The following is a 21,530-nucleotide window of genomic DNA, read 5'->3' on the forward strand; positions in this document are numbered from 1 at the left end:
CACTTGGAAGTGTGTGTGTGTGTGTTTGTGTGTTTTGTTTTTCTTTTTTGTGCATCTGCAATCTCCTGGTTTATGGTTTTATATGCCTCCAGCAATTCCGAATTGCAATCACAGAGCACCTACCCTAAAACTGGGCAGATTACCTTGTAAGAGGTCCTCAGTTGTCACTTGTGGCTTGGGAGCCACATGGGACACAACATTAAGGGCTATTGGAATATTTCACACACACATCTGACTTTTTGGTTTCTCTTCAAAGCAAAGGTCCGGGCTTGTTGATCCCACACGTTTGCTTTCCACCCCCATCAGCAAAAGCTGAGGGACAGTGGCCCCCTGCAGAAGGACGTGGGTCCTCTTTGCACAGTGCCCATCACTTCTTAGTCCCTGCTGCTGAGGCTGGGCCATCTGTCATTTTTTTTTTAGGATGGAGTTGCGCTCTTGTTTCCCAGGCTGGAGTGCAATGTCATGGTCTCGGCTCACTGCAACCTCTACCTCCCGGGTTCAAGTGGTTTTCCTGTCTCTGTCTCCTGAGTAGCTGGAATGAGCGCCCGCCACCAGGCCTGACTAATGTTTTGTATTTTTAGTAGAGAGTGGGTTTCACCATGTTGGCCAGGTTGGTCTCAAACTCCTGACCTGAAGTGATCCACCCGCCTTGGCCTCCCAAAGTGTTGGGATTACAGGTGTGAACCACTGCCCCCAGCCTGTCTGTCAGTTTTAATTGTGCCCCTAGCCATGTTTTTTCGTAGGTGGGAGATAGTTCTCTATGTACATTTCTACCAAAGCTTAGAAAAAGAAAGATGGAAAGAGTATCGTGTTTAGGGAAACCATATCTGGCTTATGTCACCTGGTAACCCCTGGGGATACAGGTGCTTGCGGCCATACTCAGAGCCTTCCTGTGTGACTTCATCTAGTGGCTCAGAATCAATTATCTGACTTAGAAGTAGCAGGTCAGATGGAGATGGGAACATGTGAGTTTGCTGGAAAAAACAGAAATGAGAGCAGAAATGAAGGCTGTTTGCCGGGAGGAGCCGGTTCCAGCTATCCGTGAGAGACGGAACTGTGAGGCTGCACAGAGAAGAGGGCACTGGAGAGTAACAAGAGCATGCCATGTTCTGTGTCCAGGTAAGCAGGCAGGGGAATGTGTGATGTGATTCAGAACTCCCAACTGAAATGATGAAAATGAGAAATCAGGCAAACTTCCGCGTTTGGAGATGTGTCCAATTAGAGAACCGCCACCTGTTTCTGTGATCTCAGACTGTGGAGCACTACTCCACTCCTGCTGGCTAGGACCGAGTGGGCGTCAGAGCGGGGATTCATGAGTGGCATCGTGTGGCTTTCCTGATAACCACTGGCCACCCAGCCACGGGCTCTGCATCTGTCAGGTTGCTTCTGCGATGCCATGAGGCCCATGGCCATCCCCAGATTCGATCTTGCCTCTCCTGGGTTATTTCCAGCTGGTTTCAGCTCTCAGGTGGAATCTCCTGTCTTTGAAGCTTTTTGGTCAAAAGGTAAATGACCGTAGATTTGGAACCATGTCTGACATTATTTCCTTCGGAGGGAGAGAAGAAAGGTTTTCCTTTTTTTAAGCTTTATATTTGCCCTTTCCAGGAGGGCAGGAAATGTTCAATCAGGTTGGGGTTAAATAAAATCCATCATGAGCCTCACATTTGAATGCTGGTAGGCTTCACTTTTTCCAACAGATGCATTTCCAAAAAGTTGTTGTTGTTGTTGTTTTGTGTGTGTATAATATAATTATTTTCCTATCAGAGGCGCTGTTTAATAGAAGTGGGCCCTTTCACATTAAAAAACCTACACAATATGGTTACACTTAAAAGACAGCATGTAGTCGGTGGAAAAATGAATATAAACTAGCTTGTAATGTACTTCATGCAATTGTGATTCCTTCCTTCAGTGGAAGGAAGAGGGATGCTGTGGCATTGGAAATGATGAGGACTGCTGATCAGACTTGAAAGGAAAAAGAACGTTTTTATTTTCATTGTAGGAACTAGGAGATATTTTTTAAAATATATGTTCAAAAATGGGAACTCCAGCTGGGTGCAGCAGCTCATGCCTGTAATCCCAGCACTTTGGGAGGCCGAGGCAGGCGAATCGGTTGATGTCAGGAGTTCGAGATGAGCCTGGCCAACATGGTGAAACTCCATCTCTACTAAAAATACAAAAATTAGCCGGGTGTGGTGGCGGATTTCTGTAATCTCGGCTACTTGGGAGGTAGAGGCATGCAAATTGCTTGAACCAGGGAGGTGGAGGTTGCAGTGAGCTGAGATCGTGCCACTGCACTCCAGCCTGGGCAACAGAGTGAGACACTGTCTCAAATAAATAAATAAATAATAAAATTAAATTAAATGGGGAATTCCAAGAAACTCTATCATAATCTCTCTTTTTCTTGCTGCATGCAGACTGTAAGTGATGCATTTGCAGGTGGGCAACACTGTGTTTCCCACACCTGTAGCTGTGTCAGGTGAGGCAGGACAGGAGACATGAGGACATGGTTCTGAGCCTCTTAGTCTATCTGTGAACGGTGTAGGCAGAGGGTGATATCTGTCCACCCTGAGGGAGTCAACTCCCAGTGCTATTCCCCACTGGTGTCTACCTGTGTGACCCAGGGAGAATTCAGAATCTCACTGAGCCTTGTTTTTCTCCTCTGTAAAACTGGGCCATTAATAGACATCCCACATGGTGGCCAGTGAATCGGTGGAATTAAAGCAGGTAACGCTAACAGGCCTGGTATGTGGTAAGCATTCAGTAAAAGTTATCATTTCATGGTCTATTTCTTATTTGCCCACTTTGACAGAGTACTGAGGCATAGGCAAGGCCTCTTATCCAAACGTTAGGTACAGTTAAAACCACTCACAGCTCTCCTAAATCAGTCTTTTGGGAAATATGTCTACCTATGTAGACATATTTCTTTCGTTTCGTAGATTTGGACTTTCTGATCCAATAGTGACCATGATTCAGCTATTCAATCACCAAACACTTGGTCATAACAGAGGCGACTCATGTAAAGGGGCTTCCTACCCTCTTAGAGTGAAACTGTTTCCTTGCTAAAAAAGCCAGCAGCAGAGAATATCCAGGGATTTTGTTAAATTCCTAAAGAAAGAACATAAGCAATGAGGTGACTTACCCATTGAGAATCCCTGAGGTCAGCGAGAACTTCCAGAAAACTTGGGAATCCACAGAGAGATTGAAGGACTGAGTGTGGAAGGCTCGCATGACTCAGCTATTCACTTGGCTGACCTGTGGGCTGCCATCAGCGGGAGAATGAGCAGGAAGAAATGCACAAGGGTGCGGGTAGGATGCTTTCTCCCCGATGCGCGAGGTCAACACTTTTCTTTGCAATTATAACACAAATCAGTGGAAAACAGACTCAACTTACAGAGGATGCATTGACTTTACCTTCAGCATTTCAGGGATGTATTTAATTTGCAAGCCAGTCAGCTGACTCACTTAATATATCAATCGAGAATAAGGACAGATGACATGGAATAATTGAGCAGGAAGAGAATTCTGAAAGTCATGGAATTCATTGCCTTGCTGTGCATTAGAAAAATTTCTAGATTATTCCAGGCTTATTCTGAAAAATGCCCAGAGAAAGAGAATCCATAATATAGACTCCTTCAAGCGACTTGTGTTTGAGCACCCTTTGTCAGTATGTTTTCCTCATTTCTCAGTTACACATCTCCTGCTGCAGTTTAAATTTCCTTCCTCCTGTTTTGTCTTCTGCTGACATGGATACTCAAGTGACCATATTACCTAGAATAACTCATGCCAGAGTTCCTCAAATGTGATCTGCAGAACATCAGTCCTACACAACTTTCCATGGAGAAAGAATCCCCAGGCACTATGTTTCAGAAATGCTGCCTCTTGGAGATGTACAATGCATATGAACATAAAAGTAAAGGCTCTGAGAAGTCCTGCAGCAGTAAACCTATTTCACTTCTTTAACCCAGTGTTTTTCAACTTTTTAGTTTTTAAAACTTTTTTTTACCACAGAATCTCCTTCCCCCTTTTATAGTAATGTCTGCTGACATACCCCCAAAACTCATCCAACAAATACATTTTGAAAAACTCGAAGAGATATGAAGCTTGTTGCGATGGATTTGAGTGCACGGAGCCTCAGCCATTAAAGGTTTTTTGAGTTGGACCATTTTGTGGCTTCTTACCAAGCTTCTTAAAGTTCTTCACGCCCCTCTTGAGTTGTGCAGAAACAGAAATGGTGTTTTGATAAGGCTCTGAATAATGTGATAAAAGACATCCTCTTCCTTATAGTCCTTATAAGTCTTCTTAAATAGAAGTCTTTGAGAAAATAACAGTAAGAGTTGGTCTTGTTAGGTTTAGGGCTACCTTGCTAGGAAATGTCCACAGATCTGATGCACTCTGCCAGGGGAATGAGGACGTCTGCATGCCTTACAGTGTAACAGCCAATTCCTATGCACGTTGTTAACCAAGTCAAAAATTGTAACATGGATTTTTTTTACAATCACTTTTCTAACGAAAACCTATTGATGAAAACATTCATGATAAGCTTTACTAACTATCCTATTTATGAAATCTTCCTCACAATCTGAGAAAGATGCAAATACCAGCAGTGAGTTGTATGTAACTGGGTTTTCTCAGTATTCTTTTCCATCTTCGTAAACACTGTTTTCAAGTGTGACATTTGCCCTTTCTCCCTAAGTATTTTTGATGCTGACACACCACAGTTGGACCTGGTTCCTCTGGTGCTTGGATTTCAGTCCCCTGGAAAGATGTTTTCTGCTAGGTGTTTTTGTTTGTTTGTTTGTTTTATTGTTTTGTTGTTTTGGTGCTGCTGAGGGCTCTTACCTCTGACCCTCTTCTCATCCAGCAAGGCCTGAGGCTTGCTGTCTGCTTCTCACCCACTGGCCCAGGCTGAAATTCCTACTTCCGTGGTGTCCCTTCTGTGCTCAGAGGCAAAAGCAGAAAGGATGTAATTGCTCTTGTCCTGTTGTTGCCTTTGTACCGATTCCTCTTCTGTACATCTTGAGCCATGAGGAAAAGTTTCTGGTATTAAAGCCACTAAAAGTCAGAAGTGGACTGTGGGGTGGGTGAGGATTGCATCCAATTCTGCGTCTGTCACTAACCTGCTGTGTGACCCTACCCATGTCACCTGCCTGGCCCTCAGCAAATGGTAGCCATTAGTATTGTTCTCCCACCAGAGTCTTCACTGTAAAGCGAGGTCATTGGATTGGACGACTGGGTTTCTGCCTGAAAATTCTGCGAATACCCAAGTGTATTAATCAGATGTGCAGCTGGCTCCCTGAAAACTTGACAGACTTTATTGCTTGGCTTTTGCCACTGGAGTGATCTTTGAAAAAGAGAGTTGGAGTTACTAGGTTTTCAACTTGATGTAGAATCACTGAATTTCAGAGCTCATATACTCCAGTCTATTATTTTACAAAGATCTGAACTTACGTTTAAAAATATACTGAGCAGGTTGTAGCAAAGTTTTGAAAGAGATACAATAATTTTTATCTGCTATCAAGGAATGATAAACGTCTTCCTTTTCCTTCCTTTCTGCGTCTATTCCTTCCTCCCTCCTTCCTTTCCTCCTCTCCTCCCTCCTCCCTCTCTCTTTCCTTCCTTCCCTCCCTTTTTTCTCCCTCCTCCCCTCTCTCTTCCTTCCTCCTTTTTTCCTTCCTTCCTTCTTTTTCTCCCTCCCTCCCCTTCTTCCTTCCTTCCTTCCTTCCTTCCTTCCTTCCTTCCTTCCTTCCTTCCTTCCTTCCTTCCTTCCTTCCTTCCTTCCTTCCTTCCTTCCCTTGTCCTTCCCTCCTCCTTCCCTCCCTCCTTTCTTTCTATTTTTCTTAGATGAAGTCTATCCTAGTTATTAAGTGATTCCAGATCCTTCTTTACTTCAGCGTTGCAAAATAAACATTCCTCGGTTTTGGCTGTGTCAAGCACCTTGGCATTATGATGGGGAAAGTGCTGGGCAAGAAAAGATGTTTCTATATTAAGGAGAAGCAGGGGCGTGCGGCCCAGCAGGGATGCGAACCAGTATTCCCTGGGTCTCAGACTCCACACTAGAGGAAGGAGTCTGTAGAAAGGACAAAGGAAAGAAAGGTTGGTGTCACTCTATGGAATCCTTAGACAAAGTAGAAGCTGGCTTCTTCTATTTCTGGGAGACAGCAGTGAGCAGCCCCAAGGGCAGGCATTGGGTTGTAGTGCCTGGGTCACCTCCCTGTGCCACACAGTGGCTCTGGGATAGAAAAGTCCCTGGAAGAGTGTCTAGCTCTGCCCTCACAGCTCTGCCCTGGGAAGCTTCCGAGCTGGGGCCTACGCCTGCACAGCTCCACCAAGGTCCTGCTGCTTTTTGGTGTGCGTTCATCATTCTCATCCCTCTCAGCTTTCCTTCCTACTCTGAGTGCAGCCTCACGAAGCCGCCCAATCCCTGGACAGGGATAGGAAGCCTGTGTGGACTCCTAATGTGCTGTTTGACCTTGAGCAAGTTACTTCAATTGAACTCTTTATTTTCAGACTCTAAAAGGAATATCTGCTCATAATAGAAAATTACCCCAATTTAGAAAAGTATAAGGAAGAAAATAAAAATCCCATAACCCCACCACCAGAGACACTGAGTGTTGGAACTTTGTTGTATTTTTCCCCCAGACTAACTTTGTCTGTCTGTATCAGTATATCTATAGAGATCATTCAGTATTTCATTGGAAAAGCTTCACGTTATATCTCTAGTTTTCTCATGCAGTTACTACATGGCCGTCATAGAGATGCAGCCTTCTTTTGGTAACCCACTTCCCATTGGACATTCAGGTTGCTTCTAATGAATGGTGCCACAACAAACACTTGTAGCGTCGATATTTGTTCACATTTATGACTCCTTCCTTGGCTATACTCCTAAAAGCGTCAAGAGATGTGAACAAAGTGAGCAACTAGTTTTCTAGGTATCACCTTTCTCACCTATAGTAAAACAACAACGGAAACAACAATCAGTGATAGCAGCAGACACTCACGTAGCATCTTGTGTGCCAGGCATGTCTCTAAGGGCTTATGTGTACCAACGCACTTAATCGTCCCAGTTGCACCATTATTATCTCCATTTCACAGCATTAGCTTTCCCAGAGTCACACACAGCCAGTTAGCGGGGTGGCAGGATTTCAGCCTAGGCAGTCTGGCTCCAGAGTCGTGCTCTCATCTGCTAAGCTAGTATTACCCCTGTGGGATGAAAGAGCTAAAATGAAGAATCCCTGGGGTCCTGTTACCCGGGAACATCACTAATGTAGCATGGAATCCTGCAAATAATGCTAGAATGGAGTAATGCAGTGGCCTGGTAAGCGTTCACTAGCTCCTGTCATCCTCTTCGTCCTCCCATTTGTGTGTTTGACGAGCTTGGGGTCCCTGTGTTTCGTGAGTGCGTGTGCATGGGTATGCATGTGTTTGTATAATTTTATGAAGGGAACAGAGTCAGCAGAGTGTGAAGCAAGAAAGCCTGAACAATCTGTTGACACAACAATAAAGCGCTCGTAATTGACGCTGTTAGTTATAGATAACTCATCATCGTTTCCTTTTTGTCTTAAGGTTCCCAGGCACTTTGGCTGGGAAATGTGTCATTTCATAATTGGAGTGTCCCCCCTGGTGGAGCAGGAATGGGATGGGATTTGGCCGTCTACTATAACTCCATCCCCCCAAAGCATGTCTGTACTTATTGTCTGAGGTGGCTGCTTCCCCTCCTTGAACTGATTTGCCTGTGCTGTCCAGAAGCATTGCTGGATATGATTATCGGAGCGAATCGACAGACTTTTCACTGGCATACCATGTCCACCTGCTCTGATCGCTTGCTAAATATAGAGATTGCCAGGACCCCTTGAAATTTTGATTCAGTAGATCTGGGAGAAGCCTGAGAATATGCTTTTTTAAAAAACATGTGCTCGGAGTGGTCGTTGTCAGGGAGTTTGGGGAAGTTTTAGGTAGCAGGTCTCAACCTTCAGAGGATATCAGCATCGCCAGATTCTTTTGAAAAAAGTACCACTTCCTATCCTTCTGCTGACTGCCTGCCCTAATTTGAATAACTGATCTAGGGTGGTTTCCAAGTGCAGGATTAAAAAAAAAGTCTCTAGAGGTTCTTGTGTGCAGCCATAGTTGGGTACCTCCAGCCTAAGAAGTTCTGGTGATAATATTACACCTATACCTTTCATTGCACTTCACATTTGACAACTCTCTTTCACCATTGAGCATCATAACAATTCACTAAGGTTAGTATAGCAGGCATTATTATATTGCCCTTGGCTGAGAGAGGTTGATTGAATTGCCTAAGGCTGCACAGCTTCTCCCTCAGTCAGCAGCAGCTGTTCTCTACTTGGCTTATGGCCAGTCCTGCCAGTTCTTTTGGGAAGGGGAAGCCTCCTCTCCCCTGAGACTCTCAGGATGAAATCAGTTGCCTCTCCTAGTGCTGATGCTCGTGAGGCTCTTTCTTCCCCTTCTCAGCCACATCCTTTCTACTGCAGCCACTCTTCCTGCTCAGAGGGCCTCTCTCTGAAAGGTGCAGTTGCGTTTCCCTCCCAGGCTCCATCCCACTTAACAGTTAGGTCATGGCACTGAGGGATGGACAGCTTGGAGCCCGGACAGTCCACATCCTCCACTATGGTCTGAGGACACAGACATGCTCCAGCCCCTTCGATGCCATCCTGCAGAAAGCACTGCGCATGGTGCATGGCAGGATCCAGGAAAGTCCCATCCCAAACACTGCTGCCCCCAGCTACAGCCTCACACCCCCATCCCAAATTCTCACATCCACCACCAAAGCTTCTCTCACCCCTGCATCCCACCCCTGATAACCTGAAAGCCCACCTGAGTCCTTCCTGGGAGGCGGCTGTGTGGGGCTGGAGCCCCTGCAGTGGTGAGTCCCACTCCGGACACCTGGCCAAAGGGAGCTTAACAAGGTGACCAGCGAAAGAGAAACAGAACCAGGTAAGGGCATCCGCCCCTTCCGCCATCCTCCACCCCGCAACCAACTGCAGGCTCAAAATCTCTCCCGATTCAAACCGAGGACTTTAGTTTCTCTTTACTGTTCCTCTCCTTGTCCAAACCTTTTCCTTCACACAGGCTGAATCTTGGAGAGGCTCCCAGTGACTGCAGACTTCCTGTGTCAGAATCCTGCAGCCTCTGTCCCTGGGCTGCTTGGGTGGAGTGGGAGGCGGCGGGAGAAGGCGGGGTTTGCCTTGCAGGCAATGCAGGCAGTGGCGCTGCACCCAGGGAAGAGTTCCAAATGCTGATTCTCTCCATTCCCTTTACCTCCCTACCTATTCAGCAGCCTTGCAACGGAGACGAAGCCACCCCCTAGCAGACTCTTGCAGGATATCGTTCACTTTCCTCTCTCGGGCCCTGCCCACCATGGGTTGTTGGTTTTGTGAGTTGGTGTGGGAGAGTCAGCAGGGTCCTCAGTGACTTTTGATGGTTCAGCACTGACTTTCAGGAAAGGTAAGCTGTCTGCCAACAAAGCTGGTCCCCACTGTGCCTCCTCCTCTTATACAACAACCTCAGGTGGCTTTCCTACCGGGTGAGAGGATTTGGAAGAACTGCGGAGGAATATGGGACCGACGAGCTCTCCTTTCTCAAAACAAAGGAAGCCTTGGTGCAGATGCACAAGGTGGTTCTTGAAGTTGCATGTGACCCAGAACGGCTGGCTTGGTGGATCTTTACTGTTCTGGCTGGACATTGTCAGGCAGCTATCAGGGGGTCCAAGAGTCCTTCACAATAACCCCTTATCACCCTCAAACAGCCAGCCAAGATGGTGCTGCTTGACCCCGTCCTGCTGACGGTGGTCTGGACCAGGGTTGAGCCTGAGAGCCAGCCAACATGAGCCTCTTTCCTAAAAGCCGTTAGTCAGGAAGAAAAGGTTCCGGTTCAGTCTGGGCTAGCCTCCCTATGGAAGAGGTGGAAAACCTCCCAGCCATGGGAGCTGGACGGGGTCTGATGCATCCTCCAGCTCCGCTTTCTCCTTTTGTAAATGCCAAAAGGAATTGGGGTCCTGAGTGATGACTTGATTGGCCCAAGGCCACACGGCAACTATGACTACTTTGTAACAGAGCTGGATTTTGGAGTCCAGTGTGTTAATTCACTTACTCCGTTGGCTAAGACACAAAGCTTCTGAAAATAATCTCTTATGAGAGCTTCCATTCAGCTCAGACTTGGAAGAAAGGACAGTTGTTATGTGCTCTATACGGAGAGAACACAGGTCTCAGTATCAGACTGATCTGGGCTCAAAGCCCGGCTCTCCTAGTCACTAGTGTTGAGATCCTGGGTGCATTTCTCACACACCTTGTGCTCCTCCAGTATAAAATAGGGATCACCCTGGTCTCCTCACAGAAACATGGTGAGGGTGTTCTATTGAGTAGAAGATATACTTAGCAAATACTCATTGCTAAATAAAACAAGGCTTCCTGGTCAAAATGAGTAATAGCTCCCTCCTTCCTAGTGCTCTGATTCTGAAGCTGGCGTAGTTGTGGAATTATTAGTGCCCTCATGTTTGTGGTTGGGACCAGAGAACAGGGGCCTTTCTCTTGCTTTTCTTCAGACCCCGAGGGGAATGCTCTGCACAGAGCCTGGGTGTCATCAGTCAGCCCATGACCATCCCTTGTAGACTTGGGAGAACTCAGCCAGAGAGGGAAATGTGAGACTCTGGCAACGTGAAAAAAACAAGTACCTCTCTATTACTTTTTTTTCTAGCCTTGTGAAGTTTGTTCAGCCTACAACCCAGCATTGATTAAAGGCCTGCTCTGTGAGCCCACCCCAGTGGCAGTGTGCCCACTGGGTAAGATAAAGTGAGAGGTGCAGGGACGCACAGGTAGAAGGAGATCCTTCAGGCCTGGTCACATCTGAGGTTATGGGGCAGTGGCCTGATACTCCTGAGACAATACGCTTCTTGATACTCTTTTGAGGGTGGCTGCAGAGGACATTGACTTGTACCTTTGGCTCCTCTGTTCATTCTTCACCTCATAGAATGAACATTTGCAGGCCTGCACTGAGGCACTGTTTTGTCCTTGTTATGTGCTTCATGCCCTAAGTCACCACATCTGAATTCAGTTCCTAGTCACTCGCCTGTCTTCAGAACAAATCCCTACGGAATATCCATCTTTCTAGACCCAGAGACGGTCCTGCCTCTCTCAACCTTCCCTCTGTCCTCATCACTCTAAATCCTAAATCTCCTTCAAAGACCACCTAGCTCATACCCAGCTTTCTTCATGAAGTATTCATGTGGACTGGACCCCTCCTTTTGCACTCAGCAGAGGTTACCTTGTGTTGCTGTACATTTTTAAACTGTAAGAGTCCTTTCTAGAGATACATGTACCACCAAACCCTCACCTCTAGGGGTCAACAACCTAGTTGAAAATACATCCTAAGTACAGTTGGGCTGCCATTTTTTTGAAGGCAGGGCCCTGTTTCATCTTTTTTATTCCTCAGTGCACAATATTGGGGAACTATAGGTTGCATATAACAGTGGCATTAAAAAAAAGAACACTTTTTATCTCATATAAAATGGAGTCTTGAGGAAGGACAGCTTCAGGATTGGTAATGTATCAGTTGGCTATTGCTCCGTAGCTAGCCAATTCAAAACTGAAGAGTTTGAAACACCACCATTACTTTATAGCTCCCAATTCAAGCAGGTCAGCAATTTTGGCTGGGCTCAGCTGGGCAGCTCTTCTGTTCTCACCTGTGCTTCCTCATGCATCTGTGGTCATCTCTAGGTTGATCAGGTGGTGCTGCTGGGGGTTGTGTGACTGTTGGCCAGGGAGCCTCAGTATCCGGCCTATGTTGCTCCCATATCTCTAGCAGGGCAGCCTGGAGTTTCCCTCTTGAGATGAGATTTGGAGTTGGTGCCGTCACTTCTGCTGCAATGCTGTTGACTAAGACTCAGTAATAAGGAAATAGACTCTGTCTCTTGATGGGAGGAGCTTCAAGATCACATTGCCAAGGGCAGGTGGAGCATTGGAAGCATTTTTTTTTTGTAGTGGGTCTACCATGGCCAATGATGTTAGGGCTTGAAGAAGTCTGTTCTTAGGACTTGCTTGGATTTTTGCCTCATGCTCACAGATGGCAGCAGCAGTTCCAAGCATCATGTCCTCACACAACAGTGTGTGCAGGCAGGAAGGGTTGAGCCTAAAGATGATGAAAACCTCCCTAGCTGTCTCTTATGAGCCTTTCCTTAGGCTGTGGTTAGGGCAGGGCTGTCCTAACCAGAATAGACCAAAGGCTAGGATTACCATGATTAACTTAGAGTCGTCCCTAGGCTGGGAGGGACTTGTCTTCTTCTTCTTGGCCTTTTCCTTCTTCGTCTTCTTTTTTTTTAAATAAAAATTTTTTTTGACAGGGTCTTGCTCTGTCACCCAGGCTGGAGTGCAGTGGCATGATCATGACTGTCTGTAGCCTTGATGTCTCAGGCCCAAGTGATCCTCTCACCTCAGCCTCCTGAATAGCTGGGACTACAGGCACACCCACCACGTCTGGCTAATAAATTTTTATTTTTATTTTTTGTAGAGACAGGGTCTTGCTATGTTTCCCAGATTGATCTGAAACTCCTGGGCTGAAGCAGTCCTCCTACTTTGGCCTCCCAAAGTGCTGGGATTATCGGCGTGAGCCACCATGTCCAGCCAGTCTGTCTTCTTTGAAGGACTTCTTTGAAGTCAAAAGTGTTGGCTTCCAGAAACCTGAACAAAATTGGGGTTCTGAGAGCACAAAGGCAGCAGTGGTGGGGGTGACAGCTGGGTTGGGAACTAGTAGAGTGTGGAAGAAGAAACTTACATGGTGTCTTGTACTCACTTATTTTTTTAAAATAGACATTTATAGTAAGCCTATGTGTATGAGGCACTAGAGAATTAAAGGTGAGCAAAACTTTAATCTTCTAAGAAGGCCAAATCTAGATGGCAGATACGAGTCAACAGCTGACTGTAGTACAATGATGGTAAATGGTAGAGGTAGGGGCTTGGGAGTTTAGGGCAGACTTTTAGGGCTTACATGAGGGCCCGGATCTTGCCCTGCTGTCCATGCCTTACCACCAGTGGGTTCGGACAGTAAAGACCAATGCAGGCAGCAAGGCACCACTTTATTCGTATCCAAAGCAGGACCCAGCTACCTGCAATTCAGGGCTCTCCAGTAAAAGACTGAGTTGAAACCCACAACTGGAATTGCAGGCCAAAGTGGGGTCTCTTACTCTCATCTACCTTGGAGCCAAAATCTGTGACAAGCTCTTTTAGAGGCAACTTTCAGGAAGGTAAGAGAACAAGACCCAGAAGTCGTTCTAAGCCCTCTTGCCCAGCTGATTTCATGGAGTGAGAATCATATGGACAGAAAGGAAAGGTGCCTGGTCTGACCCAAGGGGTCAGGGACTGAAAAGTGAACTGGGTATGAGGACTGACTTAAGGCACAATAGTTGTGTTAACTGGTAAAATGTAGCCTAACCAATGTATTGGGTTCAACTATTGGGATTAAGAATTTAGCATTCTTGGAGTCTATAGGGAGGAAATTAATAAATGCAAGTGTAACTGAGTACTCCCATTTTTCTAAGAAAAAGAGAATGATATTTCTAAATTTTTTTTTCTTTCCTTTTTTTCTCCATTTCCCCCTGCTCCCCACTTCCTACTTAGCCCTTTGGAAATGTAGTTCTAACCTTTACCTCCCCTTCAGCAGACACTCCCTACAGGGCAATTTCATCTAACTATGCGCTTAGAAGCTCCAGAGTGGAACTCTGCCACCAGGAGACTTCCTCATGGGACAACAGTCAGTCTCCAACCCAAAGTTGCCTGTTATGAAACTCTCTCCCACCTGGAGAATTTTGGCTGCCTTTAACAACCTAGTTCTGCCCACAAAGACATCAACTCAGCTGTCTGATTGATAAGGCACCGAAGCCAATATGTGTACCCCCACCTGCTGGCTTCCTCTCCTGCATGTCATTCATGCTAGGCCCCCTTTAAAAAGAACCTTCTTTCTGTTCCAAAGGCAAAGTGGTGCCCTTAAGGCAGGAAGCCTATACTTCTTCCTCTAAGGTAGCTATGGAATAAAAAGTCACTCTCTCTTTTTTTTTTGAGACGGAGTTTCACTCTTGTTACCCGGCTTGAGTGCAATGGCACAACCTTGACTCACTGCAACCTCCACCTCCTGGGTTCAAGTGATTCTCCTGCCTCAGACCCCTCCTGAATAACTGGGATTACAAGTGCCTGCCACCATGCCTGGCTATTTTTTTTTTTTTGTATTTTTAGTAGAGACAGACTTTCACCATGTTGGCCAGGCTGGTCATGAACTCTGACCTCGGGTGATCCACCTGCCTTGGCCTCCCAAAGTGCTGGGATTACAGGCACGAGCCACCACGCCTGGCCAAAAGTCACTGTCTTTATACCAGACCTCACTCTTGTTAATTGGACTCTGCCCACAGCGAGTAGATCAGGTGGACTCTGAAGTAAGTGATACTGTGAAGGCAGGTAGCGGGTGGTCTGGGTAAGTGAGGAAGAGCAACAAATTCTTCCTTGGCACTGGAGGGAGTCAGGGGGGGTTTCTCAGGGGAATTAACACTTCAGCAGGGCCTTGGAAGATGACTTGGAATTTTCATTGTTGAAAATAAAATTCTTAATAAGAGAAATGGCATGGGGCTCAAGAATGGGATGCTGTGTTCAAGGACCCAGGAGCCTGGGTTATATGCAGTAAGAGAAAGGGTGCAGGAAAGGCTAGAAAAATAAGTCGGATTCAAGATTGTGAAGAGTCATGAAGCTGCTTAGAAGTGGGATTCATTCTGAAGGCCATGGGAGTAAGCAGGAGTTTTAGATCAAAGTGACATGCTCAGGTCACATTTAGGAATGGTGCCTCTGGCTGAAGCAAGATGGGAGTGGGAGAGGCTAGCATGGAGGGGACCCAGTGGGAGTAGTGTCTGATATAGCCAGTTGCAGGGAGACATGCCCGGGCGGCTCACCCAGGAGAAATATTTTGTCATTGACATTGCTTATAATTGCTAACTGTGATATTGTGGAATATATATTTGGTCTTCATCTTCTTTCCTGGCATAGGGATCTCCAAAGTGATGTCTTCTTGTATGTCAATGAGTTTACTGATGGCTGGCAGCCCCTGGATAGCTTCAGGACAGTGGCTGGTCACTGAAAAGACCAAGGCAGGATTATAGGGCTAGAACTTTCAATCCTGCCCCACCAAGGGGTGAGGGGCTGAAGGTCAAGGCAATCATCAATGGCCAGTGGTTAAATCAATCATGCCTATGTAATGAATCCTCCATAAAAACTCCAAAAAGGACTGGTTTCAAAGGGCTTCTGGATAGCTGAACACATTGAGGTTCCTAGAAGGTGGCACACCCTGAGAGGGCATAGAAGCTCTGTGCCCCTTCTCCATACCTTGCCCTGTGCATCTCTTCATCACTATCCTTTGTAATAAACCCATAAATGTAAGTAAGTTTCCTGAGTTCTGTGAACCACTCTAGCAAATTAAGCAAACCCAAGGAGGGGGTCATGGCAACTCCAGTGTATAAAACCAGTCCCTCAGAAGCACAGGCAAAACAACCTGGGGCTTGTGACTGGCACTGGAAGTTGGGGGGCAGTCTTGTAGGGCTGAGCCCTCAACCTATGGGATCTGATGCTGTCTCCAGGTAGACAGCATCAGAATGGAATTGGAGGACACCAGCTGGTGTCTGCTGCAATTGCTTGCATGTTGGTGGGGAAGAATCCCCAAAGATTTTATCACAGAAATCTGTGCTAATGGTTGTGGTGTGAGAGTAGAGGAAGAAGTTTGCGTTTTTTCCTACTCACAGACACATACGGAAATAAAAAGCAGTCAACTTTTGGCCAGTATTATCGTTTTAATATCCTCTGCGGACAGTGCAACCTGTGTGGGTACAGACTGCTCTCCATGCACTCCTCGTTGCTCCACCTATGGGAGGCTTTTATGGAAACCCAAGCAGAAGAGGCTACAGTCACTTACTGAGCATCTGCTGGGAGTGCATGGATAGACGGCCTGAGTGTGGGCTCTGCAGCTCCGAGGCGGTTTGAAGAGAACCTTTGTATTTGGGTGCTGCTGCGCTAGGCTGCGGAGACGGCTCTCCAAGTGTTCCACTCTGAGAGAGTAGAAAATAAGCACACCCACTAAGACGGCATAAGGTGGGGAAGGATGGGGTGGTTATCGTCATCTGACTGGCCTCGGCTGCAGGGTCCCCTAAGTTCCACCTCTTGTGGCCATGGCCACAGTGGCATCCCCTTGACCCTCTCCAGGAGCCTAAGAACTCCTTCTTCAGACTGCTTGGAGGGGGTGGTAAGGAACAGTGTCTCTTTTATTCTTGGAATGTCCTCCATAAAAATTTCAGAGCTGCCTGGGAATCAAGTTGAGTGGAGATGTTTGATGAATAGGTTTATTCAGAAACAAACCCTGCAGCATCTGTGGCTCCTGGCTTGTCTAGGAGCCCTGCTCCCTGCCTTGGATACTGGGAGGTGGCAGCATGGCACCTTATACACACTGGGGGCTACCAGTGAGTTTACAGGATGATACTATTTGCAGAGCAGCGACTGAAGACAGCTGCTTTTCTTGATCTCTTATTGCTTTTCAAGTGTAGCCTACATGAAATGGGATACGATGGTCCAGTTTACTCAGTCTCTCTGAAAAATGAGAAACTTTGTTATGTCTATTTGCTGTTGATCTGCTGCCTGATTTTGAACAGAGCATATAACCTATCTGCATAACTAAATGCCGTACACTTGGAGGCTTCCATAACAGAGACTTATTTTTTAACTGCTGTGGTAGCTAGAAATCCATCATCAAGCTGTCAGCAAATTGGTTTCTGGTGAGGGCTCTCTTCCTGGCTTGCAGATGACTGCCTTCTCACTGAGGATGCACATGGCCTTTCCTCTGTGCATAGAGTGAGAAAGAACTCCAGTGTGTCTCCCCTTTTAATGAGGTCACCAATCCCATGGGACTAGGACCCCGCCCTTATGACCTCATGTAACCTTAACTACTTACTTAGAGGTCCATCTTCAAATACGGGCATTCTGAGATGTAGGGCTTCAGCATATGAGTTTTGGGGAAACACAAACATTGGTCCATAATACATACCCTTAAAGATGTTCTCCTGCTCTGATTGCTTTCAAAGGCTCTCAGGAGTTCAGGCATAATATACATAAAAAAGCAGGCAAACTCTGCTTATGCATAGAATAATAAAGTTTGTGCGTTGAACTCAAAAGCTTAAGGAAGACTTGGTTTAAAGATTTATAATCTTAATAAATTGAATGCAGTTGACCTGTAAACAACATGGGTTTAAACAGCATGAGCCCACTTATGCATGGATTTTCTTCTGCTTCTGCCACCCCTGGAACAGCAAGACCAACCCTTCCTCTTCCTCCTCCTTCTCAGCCTACTCGGTGTGAAGACAATGAGGATGAAGACCTTTACAATGATACACTTCCACTTAATAACCAGTAACTATATTTTCTCTTCCTTATCATTTTCCTAACATTTTCTTTTCTCTAGCTTACTTTATTGTAAGAATATACTACATAATACATATAACATACAAAATATGTGTTTAATGACTTTTTTTGTCATCAGCAAGGCTTCTGGTCAACAGGAGGTTATTAGCAGTTAAGTTTTGGGGGAGTCAAAAGTTATATGCAAAGTTTCAACTGCTCAGGAGTCGGCAACCCTAATTCCCAAGTTGTTCAAAGTCAACTGTATTTATTTATCAAAGCAATGTATTTTCCTTTTTTTTTTTTTTGAGACGGAGTCTCGCTCTGTCGCCCAGGCTGGAGTGCAGTGGCCGGATCTCAGCTCACTGCAAGCTCCGCCTCCGGGGTTTACGCCATTCTCCTGCCTCAGCCTCCCAAGTAGCTGGGACTACAGGCGCCCACCACCTCGCCCGGCTAGTTTTTTGTATTTTTTAGTAGAGACGGGGTTTCACCGTGTTAGCCAGGATGGTCTCGATCTCCTGACCTCGTGATCCACCCGTCTTGGCCTCCCAAAGTGCTGGGATTACAGGCTTGCGCCACCGAAAGCAATGTATTTTCTAAATAACTATTCAGGAAACAAAAGCCACCTTGTGGAAACAGAAAACATGCCCATTGACATATACGTACACACGCATAGAAAAAAAGACTGGATGTATATTAATAATAATAGTCATAGCTAGTAGTTACAGAACACTGTGCCTTATATCAACATTATCTTAAATCCTCCCATTGTGGAGTAGCTTCAATTATAATTTCCATTTACCAGAGGAGGCCACCGAGCAACTGGCCTAAGACCAAGTTTATGTGACTCCAAAGGCAAAGTGCTTGTTTTTTTCTGAGTAGAAGGTACATGCACAATTTTTATTTCTTTTTTATAGTTTTCTGAAGTCAGTGAATTATTCATAATGAGTGTGTACTTTTTTTTTGGAAGAGAAAAAACTTCCATCATGAAAAGTTATAATGGATGGCTATGGTAAGAGGCAAACAGGGAAAAATCATAAGTTTATGTCATTCCTGAATATTCTAGTTGTAGAAGGAAGCAGTTGATTTGGGCCTAAAATGGTATTTTGTTTGCATTTCATTGATAATTATGATATATATCCTCTTAAAGATAAAGTGACCCTTGAGAGTGTCTGGATAATTTTCCTGTAGGTAACAACCCCATTAAAAAGTGGGCAAGAGACCTGAACAGACACTTTTCTAAAGAAGGCAGGCACGTGGTCAATAAGCATATGAAAAAAGCTCAATATCACTCATCATTAGAGAAATGCAAGTCAAACCCACAATGAGATACCATCTCACACCAGCCAGAGCGGCGGTAGCCCTAACTTGTTGCATGCCAGTTCTTTACCTCCTGGGAATGAATGCACAGGGCTCTGGTGACAAATCTGAGGGAAGCAGAAAATTTTACCAAGCTCGAGGTTTTAAGGGATGACACGTTCCACATCAATCACAGAAATGGAAGAATGCTTGGGAAACATCTGTTGAGCCTAACTCCAACAAGACTGAGATGGTCAGTGGCACGCACTGGGTCAGCAAGAAGGATGGTTCAGATTCTGGTCCCAGAATTCCCTGCTGATGTGGCATAGCCCAAGCTCTGAGGAGCGGAGCCCACTTAGGGATGTGTCCCTCAATAGCCAGCTATTGCCCGAGACTAACTGGAGGCAGAGGATTGGGTGTTTTTAAAGTGCACACAAGGAAGATTCTCAATCGTATTATATTGCAAACATAAAAATTTAGGACTGCCCGTGTTGATTGCAGCTTGTGTCTGAAGGGGAGCTTATTTAAGGAAGACAATCTGATAGTCTTACTCCTTAGAAGGAACTTTAAAGAATATTTGGTTGATCATATAGTCCTGATAAGCAGGAGGAAAAAGAAAGGATGAATTTAAACTCATTTTACTCATCAAAGGGTGACATTAATATTGGATTATCAGGCAGTACCTAATTGCACAAGGGGTATAAACAAGTGGTGCTCAACATCTGACATTCAAATTTAGAGTCCACTGATGCCCCCATCTTATGCTGAATTTAGAATCGTGTGCATTAGGTGACAGATGAGGATTCTCATGGTGGCCCCATCAGCCAGCCAGTATCACCATCTTTTCTGTATAATAATGCTGTATGCATAATAAATTGGCAATTTATTAAGATTATAAGATAAATAATACATATTTAGTAAGATTTATTTAATCTTATTTTTAGCAATTTTTTGTCCTTATTTTATCAAAGTGAGAAGAAAATAGAGACGTCTGCAGCACAAAGCATTGGTGTTAAAACTTAATAAACTTGAGGCAAGATGAAAATCATTAGATTTGCCTAAAGTGCTCTATCAGATGTTCAGTGGAATTCAGCCAATTGAATATGTATTGAAGTGCAGACGAAGGTGACGTATTTAAAGATCATGTGTGAAGTGCTGCAAATATACCATCAACGATTATGTCTAAAAGGCAAAGTGTGAAGGAGGGTTTTGTACCATGTTAGCTTGCCGGCATAGAAACCCATACAACACATGACCTTTTGCACGTTTTCTGTCAGTACATTTCCATTTCCAGAAATTTAAATTTTAATCTAAAAATGGGGACTGGTAATATAGAGAGGAGAGAGGGAAACAGGGCATTCAAAGAAAAAACATGCGATCTCCAAGTTGTAGAATTTTAGGGTAGAGATGAGACAGATGAATAAATGTTATTTAAACCAAAGCAATACATACTGGTTGTTGCCACAGGAAAGCATAGTGTATCATACAAATTTTTCAGCATGTATGTATTGAGGTCCTCCTGTCTTCTAGGCACTGGGGATATAGTGATAAATGAAACAAAAGATTTCTTCCTTTTATGGAGCTTAAGTGTGTGTGTGTATGTGTGTGTGTGTGTGGATGTGTATGTGTGCTGATGAGGAGGAGGAGTGGAAAGAGATGTTAATCCATTAAGCCCAAATGTAAAATTGCAACTGTGCACATGTTACTGGGAACTGATACCCACAAAACTGCTATGAAAGTCCAAATTAGGGACATTTAACTCAATGACATTTTAGCTGATATTTGAATGATTAACAGGAGTTAAATAGTCAGAGGAGGTAGAAACCACATTCCAGGGAGAGGGGACAGTGTATCCAAAGGCCCCATGATGAGAGGAACATGGTAAGTATGAGCATGGTGAGCCTGGAGCTAGGTCCACAGGTTACGAGTTTTATCTTCAGCCTTGGAGCCACGGGATGAATGCCTTAGGTGGGTTTCAAGTGGTGGGGTGGTGAAATGGTTTGGTAGTTCTCACACTGCTATAAAGAGCTACCTGAGACTGGGTAGTTTGTGAAGAACAGAGGTTTAATTGACTCACAGTTCCACAGGCTATATAGGAAACATGACTGGAGAGGTTTCAGGAAACTTGCAGTCATGGTGGGAAGGTGAATGAGAAGCAACCATGTCTTCACGTGGCGGCAGGAGAGAGAGAGAGAGCAAAAGGGGAAGGGCTACACACTTTCAAACAACCAGATCTTATGGGAACTCACTATCATGAGAACTGCAAGGGGGAAATTCACCCCCATAATCCAGTCACCTCCCACCAGGTCCTGCCTCAACACTGAGGATTACAATTCAGCATGAGATCTGAGTGGCAACGCAGCCTAACCATATCCGATGGGGTAATAAGATCGGATTTGTGAGTGAAAGTATTGGTCTGGCCACAGTATAATGGATTGGAGGGACTGGATGGATGCAGGTGGACCAATGATAAAACTTGTGTCCATGGCCAGGTGGAAGATGGGACTAGGGCAGTAGTGATGGAGATGGAAAGAGGTGAATAGGTTTGAGAGCTTTGGGAAGGTGAAAGCTTTGGTACTTGGGAATCAATTGGAGGTGGTGGGATAGACAGAAAGGGAGGAGGAGGATGACTTCCAGGCATTAATAATACAAAATAGTAGATAATTCAATAGTCACTTCATTTTGGCATTGGAATGAAGTATGATTTGGGTGGAGGGCAAAACAGTAATCATGTTTTAAAAATTCTTTACTTTTTGTTAAAGTAATATATGCACACAGTTTGAAAAGACAAGCAATAGTTATGTT

At 45.2% G+C, this 21,530-nt stretch overlaps 1 protein-coding gene across 3 annotated transcripts in view; it reads left to right on the forward strand.

Moving 5' to 3' along the window:
• Positions 1 to 21,530, forward strand: part of KCNA6 (potassium voltage-gated channel subfamily A member 6) — a 41,025-nt gene that overhangs the window by 12,288 nt on the left and 7,207 nt on the right. The window contains exon 2 of one of the 3 annotated variants that reach the window (XM_028829177.2): positions 936 to 1,119. The exons of the other annotated variants lie outside the window; for them this stretch is intronic. The gene's annotated coding sequence lies outside the window, so the exon portion shown is untranslated. The remainder of the gene's footprint in view (positions 1 to 935; positions 1,120 to 21,530) is intronic. 3 annotated transcript variants of the gene reach the window in all.

The sequence above is a fragment of the Macaca mulatta genome, chromosome 11 (genome assembly GCF_049350105.2).
Source record: "Macaca mulatta isolate MMU2019108-1 chromosome 11, T2T-MMU8v2.0, whole genome shotgun sequence".
Classification (NCBI taxonomy): domain Eukaryota; kingdom Metazoa; phylum Chordata; class Mammalia; order Primates; family Cercopithecidae; genus Macaca; species Macaca mulatta.